At 43.5% G+C, this 20006-nt stretch overlaps 1 protein-coding gene across 4 annotated transcripts in view; it reads right to left on the bottom strand.

Moving 5' to 3' along the window:
* LOC134944756 (sodium channel protein type 2 subunit alpha-like) overlaps window positions 1–19326 on the bottom strand; it is a 423313-nt gene extending 403987 nt beyond the window's left edge. For 3 of the 4 annotated variants that reach the window (XM_063933593.1, XM_063933595.1, XM_063933596.1), the window contains exon 1: window positions 18711–19324. The gene's annotated coding sequence lies outside the window, so the exon portion shown is untranslated. Of the gene's footprint in view, window positions 1–18710 lie in introns of all 4 variants that reach the window. The other variant, XM_063933594.1, reaches the window with a different exon arrangement.
* Between the last annotated feature and the right edge of the window lie 680 nt (window positions 19327–20006).

Here is a 20006-nt window from a genome sequence, read left to right as displayed (position 1 = left end):
TCACTGACTTTGATAACGGCAGGACAGACGTTCAAGATGATCAGCGATCTGGCCGGCCAAGCACGTCCAACACAGATGACAATTTTTGCTGCATTGAAGGTCTGATTAAGGAGGACAGATGAACTGAAGCTCCTGGGTGGAAGGCAATTCGCAAACAAACGGTAAAGTTCAGCAAGTCATCATGTCCTGTCTTCAGGCGTTTGACATTGATTTCCTCTATGCCCGGGAAAGATGCCTTGGTGTAACGTTGGAACAATGGTGACTATGTGGAAAAAGAATTTGTATTATGGCCATACTATTGATTATACGTACAGTATTGTACGAGTTGAATAAATGTACGCAATGAGAGGTCTTGTTACCTTATTTATTGAACCACTCTTGTATATCAACGTTTTATTAGAAAAAACATATTTAATACAGGTTAAGTATCCCATGTCCAAAATACTTGCGGTCAGAAGTATTTTGGATATTGGATTTTTCTGTATTTTGGAATAGTGGCATACCATAATGAGATATCATGGCGATAGGGCCCAAGTCTAAGTACAGAATGCATTTATGTTTCATATACACACACAGCCTGAAGGTATTTTTAGCCAATATTTTATCAAACAAAGTTTGTGTACATTGAGCCATCAGAAAACATAGGTTTCACTATCTCAGTCTCACTCAAAAAATTCTGTATTTCTGAATATTCTGTATTTTGGAATATTTGGATATGGGATACTCAACCTGTACTTAAGTATTACAGTAGGTCAGGTGAACAAGAAGATGTTTTAAATAATCCTTTGTTCTCCTTGTTGGGAGAAGCTATAGCTTAAATAATCTTTTTACTTAAAACATTTGCTTTTTGTATTTCACAAAATAATCTATCCAGACTGTTTAAATAAATACACAAGAGAAATCTGCTTGTCAATTTACCACATAACAAACAATAAAAAGTACAAACATGAAACAAACAACCCATAGCAACCAATACAATAAGTATTTTGATCTGCTTGGTGTGAGTCACGCTACTGATAATAAAATGACATGTACTGTACTCTGTGGCTAATTTCACTACAGATACAGTAGGTTAAAAAATACAGAGTAGTAGTTCTTGTCTCACCACTCCAATACAGACATCTAACTACACCTCCCACATATTTAGGATAATAGAATCTGACACAAATGAAAAACTAAGATTGCATTCTTTTAGAGCTGTCGTGACATTGCTTGGCTCAGCTACTGTACATGACTCACCATTTCACACCATCTGTCTGTGCAGAGTAAACCTGCAGCCTGTCAGTCACACTCTACCTGCTTACATCTAACACGGATACTTGAGTAAGTAGTTTTTAGTATAATATTCAGCACAGTTATACATAACCTTTTAGTATGTGTATTGTATTAAGTAAAAGGTGGTTCACCTACTATGTTAAGTCTGCTTGTAACATGAATTATCAAGAACAGTTCGTCCCGACAAACGGGATCCCGCCGGTCGCTATAACAACGCAGGGATCCCGAGGGAGGGCACAATCACACCATTGAAATACTGACGCCAAACCCGATGTCGGTGTCAAAATACCAACAGCTGGCATCCCGATTGTCCTGACATCTGGACGTGGGGGTGTGGGGGGGGGGGGTTTGGATTGCCGCTGTCAATATACCAAATGCCGGCATCCCGTCCATCAGTAACTCACACTGAACCCGAATTATCATTATTATGTAATAGTACAAAAACATGCCATATCCAACATACATATTTTCTTATACAAAAAAGGGGATTGAGGGGAAACTGGGCGCAAAGATGACGATGTACGCCCAATCAAATTGTCCAAAACCTGCCCAAATACAGGTTATAGGAAATATAGAATGCAAGTGGTATGACAACAGATCAAAGGCAATACTTAAATAAAGGATTTCAAACCAATCTGTCCACTGATTCACAGATGATTGTTCCTCTTCTAAGTGGTACTTTTCCTCCAATGATTGTTCATGCAAAATAAAACAAATAAAAACAATGGGGCAGATGTATTAACCTGGAGAAGGCATAAGGAAGTGATAAACCAGTGATATGTGCAAGGTGATAAAGGCAACAGCCAATCAGATCCTAACTGTTAATTTACATATTGGAGCTGATTGGCTGGTGCGTTTATCACCTTGCACATATCACTGGTTTATCACTTCCTTATGCTGTCTCCAGGTTAATACATCTGCCCCAATGTGTGATATTGGTAGATGCTAGAATCAAGTGGGCTAAGGGACCTTTTCCGTAAGGGGGAGGAGTTATGACACAAGGGGGAGGAGCTACGCCAGCAGGATAGTTCCTCTACTATCCACGCCACCAACTATTACCTTTAGTAATCAGGTGGCGAGCAAAGCGAGCCACCGAGCCCGAAGCGTGGCGAGCGAACTTTTCGGGTACCCTGTTCGCCCGTAGCTCCTCCCCCTGGTGACGTGTCTCCTCCCCTAGATACGTCAGAAGGTCCCTTCTCCCACTCCGAAATAGAATCAACCGTGTGATATTGTCTCACAGTAATATTCTTTTCAGTTCTTAGAACAGACTTAGTATGGACCAACAGAACTATAAACAACTTCCGGCGTACCGAAACTCACTTCTCGAGTGGGTAAACCAAGTGTACTGTATAAAGGTTTCTTTTGAACACCAAGATAAAAACCAATGCTACAGTTATATGTATCGAAAAGGTAGCGTACAAGAATCGTGGTTAGGATCCTCCTATCATGGTATCTTTCGCTTGTCAATTTTGATCCTCGAAGGGCAATTTTCTCTCTCAGTCGAGTGTATGAAAGTGAAGATATAGAACCACAATGTGTAGTAATTTTGAATATAACACCGTATACACCACCGTGTTGAAATCTAGGTAGTGTCTACCCACACACTTTTTAAGCGTACCCAACAACTCACTTGTTACAAGTGTGAAAGTGCACATCAAGGTTTTTTTAGATACATTAAAACCAAGATCACCAGTTTAGTAGAGACAAATGTGTATCAAAACTCAAACTTAAGATGACAGGAATCCTTGCATAGCAGTATCTTTACCCAGTTTCAGGGAAAACACATACAGAATCCAGATAAGAGCGAAGATGCTTCAATTTATTAATTCAATACACAATTTATTTATTTTTAAATAGGATAAATTCATAAAAGTACATAAAAACTCTCCAATACTCCAACAACGTGTAGAAAGGAAGATGGTATATAATCCAAACAATTAAGATGCAGGTCCGGACTGCAGTTTCAATATATATGGATAGTACCTTTACAACAGGGTGTCCAGAGTCTAGGAAAAGTCCCTTTCAAGCCTACAGTCTCCTCAATGATGCATTTCGATCCTCCTGGGACCTTTTTCAAAGTGTGGAGAAAGTGTGTACAGCAAACATATTTATACCCCATCACAGGAAGTGACATCAACTTCCTGCGGCTGACAAGATAATTAAAATATTAAATAGCAAGATAAAAATGTATTCTTTCTTCATCAATACATGAATAGCAGAGAGAATTCATATTATAATCAACACTTGTTGTAAAATCACTTATAAAGATAAGCCAGCGTCTCCTTGCTGAACACACAGCTTCGTGGAACGTGTCTGGAAGTTCCGCGTTCCATGTGCGTTCCACTGCTGCCGGAGACCAGAAGTTCCTTGTTCGATGGTGCGTTCCTGATACAACTGAATGCAATGCTAATATATGACCAGAGATCAACAGAGCAACTCAACTCATACTTGAGGCATAATTTCCTATTTTCCTGTACTGTCTGGGAGACTAACAAATTTTGTGGACCTCTCCAAATGAGAAGACAAACGTCTGAGATCACGCATGCATCCTGAGTGAATTTGGCAGTCTGGATACTTAATAGTGTGATTTTAGCTACACTAAACTGCGTAATGCTGTGCATCACGTCACTGTGTAATGTAGCTGGAATCATACCAAGGACGATGAGATTTCTATTGGGGAAGCAGAGAAAGTAATCAAGCATTATTTGAGAATGTAAACACACAGCTAAAAAGCACATTCAAAAGCCAGTAAAATAAAGAAGTTCATTTAAAAAAAGTCGCATGACAGGGTAAAAATAGGATTTTGATAACCTACCGGTAAATCCTTTTCTCCTAGTCCGTAGAGGATGCTGGGGACGACATCAAGACCATGGGGTGTAGACGGGATCCGCAGGAGAGATGGGCACTCTAAAGACTTTTCATTGTGTGTGAACTGGCTCCTCCCTCTATGCCCCTCCTCCAGAACTCAGTTGTAGGAACTGTGCCCAGGGAGACTGACATTTCGAGGAAAGGAATTACTTAACTATTGGTGAGATATCTACCAACTCACACCCTCAACCATGCCGCACACATGGCATTCAACATAACACACGCCAACAGGCATGAACTAATTGCAGTAACATGCTAAAACCAAGATAACACAACTTGTGTAACTGTAATAACTAAACTGCAGGTAAAGTACACACTGGGACGGGCGCCCAGTATCCTCTACGGACTAGGAGAAAAGGATTTACCGGTAGGTTATCAAAATCCTATTTTCTCATACATCCTAGAGGATGCTGGGGACGACATCAAGACCATGGGGTCTATACCAAAGCTCCAGTACGGGCGGGAGAGTGCGGATGACCCTGCAGCACCGATTGACCAAACTTGAGGTCCTCATCGGCCAAGGTGTCAAACTTATAAAATTTAGCAAATGTGTTTGACCCTGACCAAGTAGCTGCTCTGCAAAGTTGTAAAACCGAGACGCCCCGGGCAACCGCCCAGGATGAGCCCACTTTCCTAGTAGAATGGGCCTTCACCGACTTCAGTACCGGGAAGCCTGCCGTAGAATGAGCGTGCTGAATTGTCCCTCTGATCCAGCGCGCAATAGTCTGCTTAGAAGCAGGACACCCAATCTTGTTGGGAGCATACAGGACAAACAGAGCCTCTGTTTTCCGTTACCGAGCTGCTCTTGCGACATAAATCTTCAAAGCTCTAACCACATCAAGAGACTGTGACTCAGTGAAAGTGTCAGTAGCTACTGGCACCACAATAGGTTGGTTTATGTGGAAGGACGAAACCACCTTTGGAAGAAATTGTTGACGAGTTCTTAACTCTGCCCTATCTTCATGGAAGATCAGGTAAGGGCTCTTGTGAGACAAGGCCCCCAACTTAGACACCCGCCTTGCGGATGACAAGGCCAAAAGCATCACCACTTTCCAAGTGAGAAACTTCAATTCCATCTCCTGCAGAGGTTCAAACCAATCTGATAGAAGGAACTGCAACACCACATTAAGGTCCCATGGTGCCACTGGAGGCACAAATGGAGGCTGGATGTGCAGAACCCCTTTCACAAATGTCTGAACTTCTGGAAAGGAGGCCAATTGTTTTTTAAAGAAAACTGATAAGGCCGAAATCTGGACCTTGATTGACCCCAATCTAAGGCCCGCATCCACACCAGCCTGCAGAAAATGGAGAAAACGTCCCAAATCAAACTCCTCCGTAGGAGCCTTTTTTTGATTCACACCAAGACACATATTTTCTCCAAATACGGTGGTAATGTTTAGACGTTACTCCTTTCCTGGCTTGAATAAGAGTGGGGATGACTTTCTTAGGAATACCCTTTTGGGCTAGGATCCGACACTCAACAGCCATGCCGTCAAACATAGCCGCGGTAAGTCTTGATACACACACGGCCCCTGCTGTAGTAGGTCCTCTCGAGGCGGAAGAGGCCGAGGATCTTCTATGAGCAACTCCTGAAGATCTGAATAACAAGCCCTCCTTGGCCAGTCTGGGGCAATGAAGATTGCTCAAACTCTTGTTCTTCTTATTATTTTGAGAACTTTTGGAATCAGTGGAAGTGGAGGGAAAACATATACCGACCGAAACACCCACTGGGTCACCAGTGCATCCACTGCTATTGCTTGAGGGTCTCTTGACCTGGAACAATATCTCTGAAGCTTCTTGTCTAGACGAGATGCCATCATGTCTACTTGAGGAACTCCGCAAAGACTTGTCACCACTGCGAAGACTTCTTGGTGGAAGCCCCACTCTCATGGATGGAGATCGTGTCTGCTGAGGAAGTCTTCTTCCCAGTTATCCACTTCCAGAATGAAAATTGCTGACAGAGCTCTAACATGTCTTTCTGCCCAGAGGAGAATCCTTGTCTCCTCTGCCATTGCCGCTCTGCTTTTCGTTCCGCCTTGCCTGTTTATGTACGCGACTGCTGTTACATTGTCCGACTGGATCTGCACGGGATCTTGAAGATGTACCGCTTGTAGAAGGCCATTGTAAATGGCTCTCAATTCCAGAACGTTTATGTGAAGGCAGGCTTCCTGACTTGACCATTTTCCTTGGAAGCTTTCCCCCTGTGTGACAGCTCCCCAGCCTCGGAGAATTGCATCCGTGGTTATTAGGACCCAGTCGTAAATCCCAAACCTGCGTCCCTCTAGTAGGTGAGAACTGTGTAGCCACCACAAGAGTGAAATCCTGGCTTTGGGGGACAGGATTATTTTCCGGTGCATGTGTAGGTGGGATCCGGACCACTTGTCCAACAGGTCCCACTGGAATACTCTGGCATGAAATCGGCCAAACTGTATGGCCTCGTAGGCCGCTACCATTTTCCCCAACAACCGAATGCATTGATGGATCGACACCCTTGTTGGTTTCAAAATTTGTTTGACCATTTTCTGGATTTCCAGAGCCTTTTCCACTGGAACAAATACTCTCCGTACTTCTGTGTCCAGAATCATCCCTAAAAAGGACAATCTTGTCTTCGGTTCCAACTGCGACTTTGGAAAATTCATGATCCAACCGTGTTGTTGTTGGAGTATTGACAGGGAGAGTGCGATGTTCTGCACCAACTGTTCCCTGGATCTCGCTTTTATCAGGAGATCGTCCAGATAAGGAACTATATTGACTCCTTTTTAACGAAGGAGGACCATCATCTCCGCCATCACCTTGGTGAATAACCTCGGTGCCGTGGAGAGTCCGAACGGCAACGTCTGGAACTGGTAATGGCAATCCTGTACTGCGAATCTCAGATAAGCTTGGTGAGGAGGATAAATGGGAACATTCAAGTAAGCATCCTTTATGTCTACTGACACCATGAAGTCCCCCTCCTCCAGACTGGAAATCACGACCCTCAGGGACTCCATCTTGAACTTGAACCTTTTCAGGTAGAGATTCAGATTTTTCAGGTTTAAAATCGGTCTGACCGAGCCGTCCGGCTTCGGAACTACGAAGAGGCTTGAATAAAAACCTTCTCCTGACATAATTTTTTAATTGCTGTTGTTACTGCCTCTCTTCCCGGAAGAGAAGCTGGCAAGGTCGATTTTAAAAATCGGCAAGGGGGGACGTCTTGAAACTCTAGTTTGTACCCATGGGACACTATTTGTAAGACCCATTGGTCCAGGCCAGATTGAATCCAGATTTGGCTGAAAAGTTTCAGACGTGCTCCCACCCGAGCGGACTCCCGCAAGGGAGCCCCAGCGTTATGCTGCAGATTTGGCAGAAGCAGGAGTGGTCGGGAGACGCTGCGGATTTCTTTCCTTTTCCCCTTCCCTTACCTGCAAAAAAAGGGGGGACCTTTGGCCTTTTTGTATTTGTTGGGCCGAAAGGACTGCATGTGAGAGTGATGTGTCTTTTTCGCCGGTGTAGGAGCATAAGGTAAGAATGTCGACTTACCTGCGGTAGCCGCTGAGACTAACGCATCCAGCCCATCACCAAACAAGGCCTCACCTTTATACGGGAGAGCCTCCATATTTCTTTTGGAATCTGCATCAGCATTCCACTGGCGAATCCACAATGCCCTCCGAGCCGATACTGCCATGGTAGCGGTTCTTGATCCCTAGAGACCAATATATTTCATGGTTTCTAGTTTGTACGCAGCAGCATCTTTGATATGACCTAACGTTAGGATTATCTCGTCTCCATCTATTGTGTCAATGTCTAATGACAAGTTTTCTGACCACTTTCCAATAGCACTACTCATCCACGCACAAACAATGGTAGGCCTGAGTAGTGTCCTATTGGCCACTTCAATAGATCACCTCACTCACTTGCGGTCTGTCGGCTCCGTAAATGAAGCCATTCCAGGCGCAGGGAGAAACACCTTTTCTCTTTTATGACAGGGCCCTGTCTAAAATGTGGGGTGACTCCCACCTTTTTTGGAAAAAGGTAAGCTGCCTGATATCCTTTTGGGAATCAGAACTTTCTTTTCAGGTCAAATCAGACCTGAGGTGGAGGGAAAATTACATTACTTCTTAACTAAAATAAACCCTCTCCTTGTGGTAAAAGAGGGGGCTTCGTAACTTCTAACACCTCCTTTATAGCTAAAACATGTTTTGAATGCTTTTTTGCTAACTTAGGACCTATTCCCCTGGAATCACTAGTGTCGACACAGGAATCAGAGTCCGTGTCGGTATCAGTTTGTACTACTTGTGCAAATTTGTATGTGACCCAGAAAGGTCCCTGTGGATGAAAGGCAGAACTATTAAAAATCACATCTTCAACAGATTATTTTCATTTTCTGTATGAGATTCAGTCCAACCTCTTACTGATATGATTCACACTATCATGTAACCTTTCACCCAGTCAGGCTTTTGGAGTCATATTACACCTCTGTGTCCCTAACATGTCTCCACAGAGTTCCCTGCCACAGACATGTCCCACACGTGCAGAACCACACCACAGACACTCCGGGATTTATAGGGGACAGACCCACAGTAAAATCTGTCAGAGGGACACAGATAGGATTTTGCCAGTTCACAACCCAGCGCCAGTAACACAATGTCTGTGAACACAAAATGCCCACTCACATTCAGCGCTTTTATAATGTTAATCACACAATTATATAGCACCAAATTCACTGTGGCCCTCCGTTTTGCACCCTGATACTTGTTCAGTAGTGGAGGAGGACCAGTGTTGTCTCTGCAGTCTGAGGAGAGAGAGAAAATGGCGCTGAGCAGTGTGCTGGCTGACTGAGGAGGAAGCTCCACTCTTCAATGGTGTGTTTCTCCTCAGCTTTTATGAGGTAATTTTTTATACTGGCGGGGGTAAGACTGTGCCTCAGCAATTTATGCCCCTTATTTATGCCAGTTTCCATAGGTTTCATGCTGCCCAGGCCTCCCAACCCACGCCCCCGAAACCCTGCAGTGCCTGTGTATGTGTGGGCAACATGGCGCGCTGCCGTCACTTTCTTGATTGAAGATCTGTCTTCTAACACTCACCTGTCTTCTGACTTCTGGCTCTGTGAGGGGGGTGACAGCGTGTTGTGGGAGTGAGCATCTAGGCACAGCTAGCGTTCAGTTCCCTGCAGGAGCTAATGGTGTCCTGTCAGCCAGAAGCAGAGCCATGAAACTCTTTAGGAAGTTGGTTCCTACTTCTGCCCCCTCAGTCCCATGAAGCAGGGAGTCTGATGCCAGCAGATCTCCCTGAAAATAAAAAACCTAACATAAGTCTTTTCAGTGAAACTCAGTAGAGCTCCTCAGAGTGCATCCAGTCTGCCTGGGCACATTTCTAAAACTGAGGTCTGGAGGAGGGGCATAGAGGGAGGAGCCAGTTCACACCCAATGAAAAGTCTTTAGAGTGCCCATGTCTCCTGCGGATCCTGTCTATACACCATGGTCTTGATGTTGTCCCCAGCATCCTCTGGGACGTATGAGAAATAATAAATTATAGTAATTTCATGGTAGACAGTCTGTAAGTAGGTAACAAATCAGTAAAAGTCTTCTTAATGAAGTGTGATTTCTTTGCTACGATGCGGAAGTCATATACTGTTGTAGAACACTTGCCCATTCTCCTGAATTCTGTCTCCCAGAAAAGTGGGGAATTCTTCCCCTAATAGCTGCTGGCTATCAGCAATTCTTAGGTGAAGTGGTTGGGCATGGGCATTGTGAAGATACAGGGTTCCTGATCATTTAGGCACAGTAGTAGGTGAAAACCAATGGTGGCTTATTGAACAGAATGGGCGACGTGATGTGCGAGAAGGGACACTTCTGCGCATTGTAGACGTTCATATTTAAAAAGGGGGTGTGATCTCAGGAAAGGGGGCGTGGCTTCATGGAAATGTCACAATTGCGAGTCACGTTTTCCTCACTATAGGGAGCATGCCCTGCACTGCATTGTTTGTTTGATTAGCAGATAGCGCTTCCAATGGGAAGCCACTGCCAGGGAAGACACCCAGTGAACAGACTCACTGGTTAACTTCACTGGGGGTGGTCATGTATCCCCAAGATAAAATCCATCACTGCTCCTAGCTATCCCAACTTGAGGTCAGCACTCTTCCATCAGCTGGCAGTTAGAGAGGTATGTCCCATTCACCACTGCTCTACATATGTTTATACATAGTTATCTGAAAAAAGATGCTTGTAGGTAATAGATTTGCTGCAACTTTGAACAGATAGAAATAGCTATAACAGCAATGAGCTTGTATAAGAGGGGTCTCCACAGCATTAAAATAAATACTATGTCTTTCAATTAAATAATCAATATTCTCATGTCTTAAGTATTTAAGAAACTCCCCATTACAGTGGCACAATCACAATATTCAAAGCCTGTTGAAAAGCAAGCTACTGTATTCCCACCGAATCTGTGAATTGTGTGTAGTGACAAGAAAATTACTGGGTTACACCTTTTTAATCAGTGTTATGCAGAACTTTCAAACATTGCAACTGTTTTTAGATTGTCTGGGAGCTCTAGGGCCCTCACCCAGTCGCACTCATACTCTGTATCTTACATGCATTTTAACACACCTGCAAAGCATGCACCTAATTCTTTCATACATATTTGCATTTGTGCTGCAGTGTGATTTTGGATATTGGACCTAATTCAGACCTGATCGTAGATGTGCTAAATTTTGCACATCTATGATCAGTCACACGACATGCGGGGAGACACCCAGCACAGGGCTAGTGCGCCCCGCATGTCAGGCCAGACTCCCCCCGCCCAAGTACAAAAGCAGGAGTAGCTCCCTTCAGCGCAGCTCCTGCGCGCTGGCAGGAGCTACTCGTCGCTGAGAGGGTCGGAGTGTCTGCGTGTAACGTCACGCAGCCACCGTTGCCCGCCCCCCCAATGGTCCGGGCACACCTGCGTTGCCCGACCGTGCTCCCTAAACGGCGGTCAAAAGCCGCCTGCCCGCCCCCTCCCGCCCAGCGTCCGCCTCTGCCTGATTGACAGGGCTAAGACAGCCGTTGGCTGTCTGGCATGCGCTGGTGCACTGCGGTGCCGGCATATGCGCAGTTCAGACCTGGTCGGCTGCTGTGCGAAAACGCACAGCAGCGATCAGGTCTGAATTAGGCTCATTGTTTGGTATGTTTCAAGTTATTCGAAGCATGCCACTGCATTGTGCTTTAGTTTTCCCATTCATGACAATGGTCTATTTATTCCAGTGGACCATTCATTTCAAATTGGTTGGCATTACAAGCAGAAGCCTTATGAACAACCATTGAAATGAATAGGCCATTGACATTAATGGAGCTGTGCAAGATTGTTAATTGTACTTTTTTCACTTCAATAAAGACTCATTAGCTTCTATTTATGGATGGTTACAGCAGGGAGTCCAAAGGACATCCATTGCCTTCAGCCAATCACAGCAGCAATTACAAAAAAGATTAACCAATCCTGCGTTCTTCCCCCCCTCCCCGCCCCCAATTTAACGGTTCACCAATCCATCAATATTCACCCATACATTGCATATATTTTACAGTGATTGTAATCTGCAAATCATGAAAGTGTCCAGTTTAATAATACAACACTAGCAACACTCTGCAAATCGGCTGATCATTACCACATACTAGCAATATAAAGCCTTGATTGGTTGGTGAAATCCAATATGCTTAATAACCTGATTTACCGTTTCCGATCATTTTGGTTGGAGTCAGCGATTGGTGAACCCCATACATTGCCATTTTTATTTTTTTACACAATCATGGGCCTGATTCTTTAGAGGGGTACACACGTAGCTTAAATTCTAAGCAATTTGACTAGATTGTTTAGAAATGAAGCACCCATCTCTCTGTGGGTATGCCCCATAGCGATAGCGATGTGCAGCCCCTCGAGCCGCTATCACCGGTTCTAGATTGCTCACTTAATGCAAACACAATCTAGTTAGATTGCTCACTTAACTGCTGGGTAAAGTGAGCGTCTTTCCCCCACTCTTCGCTCAGCACACGTGTGCACCCCCCTTAAGATGTACGCAGTCCCAATATTTAAAGAGTTTAGCGATTATCACCCATCAGCGCATGTGTTACAATCGCACTGAGAACACGCCAAGGTACATCAGTGTGCTTGCAGTGAAGATTTCTTTGCAAAGTGATTGACAGTCAGGAACCGTTTGGTGGCAGTTAGGAGGTGTTGGGGCATTAAAGCATATCGCAACCATTTTTGGAGGGTGTTTCAGGCTATAACTACGATCCTGTAAGCAGAAAATATGTCACCAGCCTCTCAGTTCCCATGCCCATAGGGTAACAAAGATGGTTGATTATGGGAGGATATGTGACCATCGCTGCATGCTTGTACGCAGTTGCTGAGATCTGCGAAACTGCCGGTGGGTGCTTCAATACATTTCTAGGCGGTTACAGCATCAGCATAATTGCACACGGACGTTGTGTATAAATTAGCAGCTGCAAATGCATTAACCTACACTCTGAATCAGGCCCCATGTAGGAAAAGCAGAAATGTGAAACTGATTGCTGATGTACGCCCCCTTTAGCAGGATATTAAACTTTCATTTGTTAGATACACACAGAACTACAGTTATTGGTTAAAGTGCCGACAGAGCTGGATTTACAAGAGGGTGGCTGTTACTCATTGGCACCACACATTGGGAGGCACCCACATATAGCTATTTCACCAGTGTGAGGTTAGTCTGTGGCATGTGTGTACTGGGTTTCTGTGTGACATAGAGTCAGAGGTGCACGTAGTGTCATTGTCACATGCAAGAGGCTGATGTCTTGTGTCCACACATGCGTCCTAATGGATATCGCTCTGAGATGCAGACCGAAATTGCAAGCAGAGAGACTGACAGTCAGTGGGCGTTCCTGGGAGGTATCGAGGGGGGGTGATTGGATAGCCAGACGGGTGAGTGTCACATCTGAAGATGCAGCTGCACTGAAAGGAGTCCATATTCAGACACCGAAATTGCACCTGCCATAGAGTAGGTGCAATGATGGTTTATGTTATTACATGCTACAATGGAACAGCGCCAATGCCAGTGGGCCTCAGTGGGCTGAGAATCAGTTGCGACATTTACATAAAGGCACCAATGCCGTTGCAGGAAAAATTATTCAATCGCGGCTGCAACTGCATCCAACTTTGTATCAGGCCCATAATGTGAACTGGGGCCACTATAGCATGTATAACACAGTTGTGGTGGAGTATTACACATCATACTGTTTAATAACATTGCTAGCATAGCTAACTTACAATTGTATTAATAGGGACTCCCATAGGTTAGTTACCCTGTGGCCTGACAAACCATAATCCAAACCCTCAGTGCCGGCAGCAATTGATCTTTCTGTCTTAGTAAAAGATAGGTACAGTACATGGTACTAGGCGTTTAGAACCTTTGCAGCGGAAATAATAAAACTGTGTATTTTATTATATCTTAATCTCCATCCAATACAAATGTTTTGTGTGTAATTATTCATTAAAAACAGAACTACACGCTAACTAGAAATGATATGGTAAAACCTCCTGCTTATGACTTGCAAATCTAGAAGATACCTGCCTCACTGGCTTCTCTGTCAGGGAAAGCAAAATAATACTGAATTCTTAACACACCTCACGGTTCCCTAATATATTGAGAATTCTGAGTAGATGCTGTAACAGCCATTCAGTCAGTGCTCTTAATGCATGCATTACACATTTTTGTTTGGTTCCCCCTAAGCAGAGCATTTGTCGAACCCCAAGGTTTTTGGATGTTTTATTATTAGAGGGTGTACCTAATCCAAGGATCATGATAAACTAAGAAGCAACAGTGTAACATAAACAATAAGATGAACGATGCAAGCTTATGCTACTTGGGGGAAAGTTTGTGCTTGATCTCACAAGTTGCTTGCGGTACAGTGAAGTGCTTTGAGCTATGGCCAATCAACATTCAGGGCACAGGCAGAGTGGATGTACCCTGTAAAACAGGAAGTTGGATGGTTACCACACATTTGGGCTTACTGATCACAATCCACATCTCAGATGTACACCTGTACACATGCTGCAGCATCCGGTGGTCATTGATGGCTAAACTGGGCGGGCGCATGTAAATGCCCGCCCAGTTCATGACATCACTCACGACGGATTGGGCAGTGTGTATCACAACACACTGCCCTATCCGACTTTAGATTTAGCCACAGATCTATTGATCTGCAGATATATCTACAAGTGTGTACCCACCATTACACTTACCAGCCCGGCAGAGTCTCTCCTCCAGTCAACTATTTGCAGGGCTCCTACTCTATGCTGTAATATGAGATGACAGTTTACAGCACAGCAGACTAGATGAACCAAGTGGTTCTTATCTCATACCTCCCAACTGTCCCGATTTTTGGGGGACAGTCCCAGTTTTTGGGACTGTTCCACCTGCGAGCTGCAGTGTCCCGCGGTGGGGGGTGCAGATGGAAGGCTCCTATCACTCGCTGCTCTGCTTAGTGCAGAGCAGCAGTGAATAGACGCTGTGCGCATGTGCACAGGGTCTATTCACGGGAGTTGAAGGGACTGTGGGCATTCCAACAGCTCATAAAGTGCAGTGCATGCCCTGACAGTGATGGAATTAGGGGTGTGTGGTTTGCGAGCGCGACATTGACGCAAAACCATGCCCCACTTGATGAAGACACACCCTCTTTTCAGGAGCGTGCGCCATCGGTGCAAGAGAGGTCCCAACTCCTGCATTAACGATTAGTTTATAGCATAGAGCAGCTGACTGGGTCACAGAGCTGGAACCCAATGACCAGATAACCGGAGAAGAGGCTCACCCCGATCACCCTGGGTGCAGGGTTTTTTTTCCCCAGTGATCAGCTCGTCTATTTAGACCACAAAGCGTATCACATGGCTCAGCTCCCAACTCTGCACTGCCTGTTAGAGGGGTGGGTGGCTAAACCCAGCTTCACGCCATCTCCAGATAGCATTGTTACCGCAGCCACCCCCCCCCCATTAAAGGGACTGGAGTAGTTTTTCACAAAAATGTATATTCAGGTGATATTAATGTGAAAAGGGTGTGAAACCACCCATCACATTGAGATGATAATCATGATCAGCTGTTACTTCTTCAGGTAGAATCGCTATGATCACTTTTATATTAAAACATAGGTTATGTACTAACAACTCTTTACTTTACAAAGCTGCGTAAAGCATAGAAATACTATTGTAAAGACAAGACACTGAGAAATAGAGTCATATGCTTGCTGTTCAAACACTGTAAAGGCTAAAGTCATAAAGAAATCCTTGAAGAGCCTCATTTTACTTGGGACAGTCAGACAGACAGTCAACACTGGTAAGAAACAGCCTGATTAATGCCCCATGGCAACCTAGGCAAGATAGTGATTTTTAGAATTCTAATTGCAAAAAGAACATGCAGAGAAATGGTTAAAATAATCCAGTCCACTCTGTGTCAGCATAACCTATACAGGGGTGGCCTTCAGTTTGCCGGCTGTCGGGATCCCTATACAGGACCCTAGACTGCCTAATGGATGATCTGGCTTTGTTACTAAACCTAAAATAAACTAAATGTGGTTTCAACTGTATCCGCAGTGTAATCAATATAACATAATATACAATGCAAACAAAGCAAACATTTTGCTACTAAATGCACAAAATAGAATATCCAACATACAGTAGCTGATGCAGATTTAGATGTGCCATGTGACAAGTTTTCTTGACTGCCCTGCAGAAGATACAAACTCATTAGACATTAGAGGAGGCATTCAAGCAGAACTGACCACTAGTAGTGAATGTAGGGATTATCCTTCATCCCCAGACACATACTGTATACAATTATAGCCACATTAAAGCTGATGACATTAATGATGAACAGAAGCCTTGAGGCAGGCCTGCAAGGAGAACAACAAATGCTACAAACCACAGGCCTCCATTATAATTCCTTCCAATCAATACAAGATATAAAAAATAGCCTACTTTGTTAGTCTATTAAGAAATGGAGAAAACATAGTTACTAAATAATTCATTAACGTTTATTTAGTAAAAACGAAATAGGATGTTGTAAGTCATTTGTAAAAGCAGCATTCTATGGAGCCTAGTGTTAATGAAATGTTGCATATTTTATTTCTGTAGCCACAGGCAGCAGTTTCAGTAACCTTACCAAAAGGTGTTTGCTAATAGGCAATCAATGCTACAGTATTCTTGCTTTTAATGTAGGTTGAATAAATACCCTTTACATGCATTATGCTAAATAAGTCATGCTAGAAATAAGTTTCAATGTAAAGTAGAAAATTGGTGATGGTAATTACAGTCAACGATGAACTAAGGCCCAGAGTTATCAAGCCTTGGAGAGTGATAAATAGCACAGTGATACAGTACCAACCAATCAGCTCCTAACTGTCATTTTTGAAACACAGCCTGTAACATGGCAGTTAGGAGCTGATTGGTTGCAATTTAATCACCGTGAAATGTATCACTCTCCAAGGCTGGAGAAATCTAGGCCTAAGTGTCCATCCAACCAAATCGTAATTTGTGGCATAAACGATTTAGAAATAGTAAAAGAAAAGCAACAATACATGAAAAATGTGCTAATGATAAGCTGAGCTTTTTTTAGTACTCACATCTATTAAAATCAATAACAGAAGTTAACCCTTGGCTCTGAAAGAGTTAATGGCACTACATCCCAAGTCTCTATGATGGAATTTTGTATAAATCATGACTTTATTCCCTAACAATTTTCCTTTCCATCCTGATATAATGTTGAGGTCACATTAGAGGCTTTAAAAAGGTCTTCAGACTCTAAAATGACGGTTGATTCTATTTCGGAGTGGGAGAAGGGACCTTCTGACGTATCTAGGGGAGGAGACACGTCACCAGGGGGAGGAGCTACGGGCGAACAGGGTACCCGAAAAGTACGCTCGCCACGCTTCGGGCTCGGTGGCTCGCTCCGCTTCGCTCGCCACCTGATTACTAAAGGTAATAGTTGGTGGCGTGGATAGTAGAGGAACTATCCCGCTGGCCTTGCTCCTCCCCCTTGTGTTGTGACTCCTCCCCCAGACGGAAAAGGTCCCTTAGCCCACTTGATTCTAGCATCTACCCTAAAATGACCCACATGGTAAAATAAATCAGAAGGGACTTCCTGTTTACCTAGGCCTATATGGGTAGTAAAAGCATAGAGCAGCTTATGTCTGAAGCACACATAGGGTACATCAAAAAAGGATAATGATATAAAATAAAAATAGGCATTTAATCAATGCAAGGTAATTTGATTTATGGCAGATCTGTGTATTCTTCTATATTAAATAAGCAAACATTGCCGGGAACAGCAGATAAGTGCAGTGATCTGTTACTGGGCATTGTGACCTGGGATGAGTTACATTTCAGCTGCTTTGATCTAGATTTTATGACACACTGCTATGTCGTCACTGAATCTTTTTTAAGAAATGTTTAGTATAACAGCAGGATTTTGGGTCAAAATGATTTGTTTTTCTCATACAGGTTCATGAATTACCCACTTACACCATTTTATAAGCAAGGCCTATGAATTTCTTAAAATATGCCATCTAAGAGTATTTTACATTTCATACCACCTGTGGTTCATTGGAGTATATAGGCTATTTCCATGTACTGTAAACCAACATATACTGTAGGCATATTACCAAGAATGTGCTAGGAGGCCAAATTGTTGTATATGTGGTCTGGTATGTCATTACATATTCCTACATAACACATTTATATTTTGTATATATTTGTTATTGACATCATCGAGTGCTATATTTAGCTTTCCAAAACCGTTGCAATAGTGATTATCAAATCTGGAGCAATATTCATACCTTATTTATTGTTGCAGATCAGTGATCCCCAAAGGCATCTGACTCATCCATCCCTCAGCAACACAGTCTATATATGTGTATATTTGACCTTCACCATGATTGCTATTATCTGTGCCTATCATACTGATGGACAAGACTGCTCCAGATGCAGTAAACAGTCACTGTATCTTTTCTAGACTAGACCTTTCTAGAAATGGTCTCTGTCCCCCATTCTGACAGCAGAAAGCAAAGCTTATTCCATCAAGGAGGAAAGGAGAGGAGGGGAGAGGGTGTGGGGGGATAGAGGAGTGACCAAGGCATGCAATAAATGCAAATAACAGACCCTCCTGCTGGATGGAGAGGCCTGTTATGCATTTCCAGCAAGGTTTACAGCCCAGAATGGGTTAATTCATTAGGGCAACATAATTGCTAAATCCCCATAGGTGAAATTGTTCCTTTCCTCTTCTCTTCCCTTATGCTCATTCCCATCCCCCGTCACTGAACAAAATAACACAATTCTCTGATAGATAATACATATAGGTACATATACTGTATAGGTACAATGTCCATATATGGTAAATGCATATAAATATATAATACATGTTTGTAAATATTACATAATGCCAAACTGCTTCATTATTAAGCATCAGATCAAATAATTTGCAACCAGCCCCCATTAGGAATAAAACAGGCTCAATGCATAAGACAACATGGTTAAAGCATAAAGCAGATACAGTGATTCCTGGTTGCCGTATGGATCAGCGCAAGACTTACCCCAGTAAAGGAACAATGATCTCCTTTTTTTTTAATGCTTTTCTCGATATGGAACCTCCAACAGCATCAGGGGATAACCTCTATTGAATGCCCATAGGGGGATGGATGCCTTTTAATTCCAAAAGCCTGAATGCTGTGAGTCTCGCTGATGTGATGGTCTGCTCCTTACTCCTCCTGGAGGGGTGAGATCCGTGTCTGTGTCCCCCTGTGCCAGGCGTGTCTCCTCCTGGATGCTGAGCAGCAGCCAGCAGCTCCTGTATGTGGAGGGGAGGAGATGGATGCTGCTGCGCACAGAGCAGGTGCAACACACGCATCCAGAGCCAGACACCTTCCCAGGGGCTGGATGGAGGATGAATGGAGACAAGAGTTCAAGACGCAGGAAGGTACCTCCTAAGTATTATCTATATACCCTTTCAGGGTGCATGAGCACAGACTACAGTACCATCCAGTCTCCTGGAGAGCTGGAGACACATCCCCACCCTGATGTCACAATTTGCACCACCCATTAAAAACCCTGTAACCTCAGGTTATCTCAGCTGCATTTCATTCTGCTCAGCACCTGTCAAGGATGACTGTCTCCGCTCTGCAGAATTGCACACTGATTTCTCATGGACTATGTAATTGTACAGTGTGATTGTGACAGCCAGACTCGGGCACATGGGAGATCAGATAATATGTAAACTCGGTGCCTGGGTTTACAATAGAGCTGCATTAACCCTCTGATGCCTGCAACTCATAGAGATGCACAGTGATACTGGGAACATGATAACACATTGCTTAAAAAAAGGGTTACCATGGCAACCTGATCAATAGACCCACGTTGGTGTTGGAACAAGTAATTGCCATATTGCCATGAATTCCAAAGACAAATGAACCAATTTCCATCATACAGCTAGTCTTCTGCCTGAAGCTGTTTAAAATCTGATACCATAATGTAAGGTTACTATATGTTAAGGTTAATGCTACAGGGACACATAGGTGCTGAATATTTATATTGCCCCAGTTACACTATTGCGGTTCTCGTAATAGACCTGGGGACAGAAATTTTATTAGCACTTCAATTCACATTTGGTAAGAAATATTACTACATACTTCACGGTAAAAAAAATAAGAATAACGCCAGTGGAAATACACAACCAAAATAGTTTGGTGCTTGGTAGGTAGTAAACTATATGCTGTGGTCTTTCTGTGTTTTGGTAAGAGAGAAAAGTATAGAGGGGTTTCTTATACAAACTGACATATTTTAGTGAAAGTCTGTCCCTTGTTTTATCGGGTAGCAGTTGATTTACCGACGGA

The sequence above is a fragment of the Pseudophryne corroboree genome, chromosome 7, assembly GCF_028390025.1.
Source record: "Pseudophryne corroboree isolate aPseCor3 chromosome 7, aPseCor3.hap2, whole genome shotgun sequence".
NCBI classification, from domain to species: Eukaryota; Metazoa; Chordata; class Amphibia; order Anura; family Myobatrachidae; genus Pseudophryne; species Pseudophryne corroboree.
This window is presented reverse-complemented; position numbering and strand designations above follow the sequence as displayed.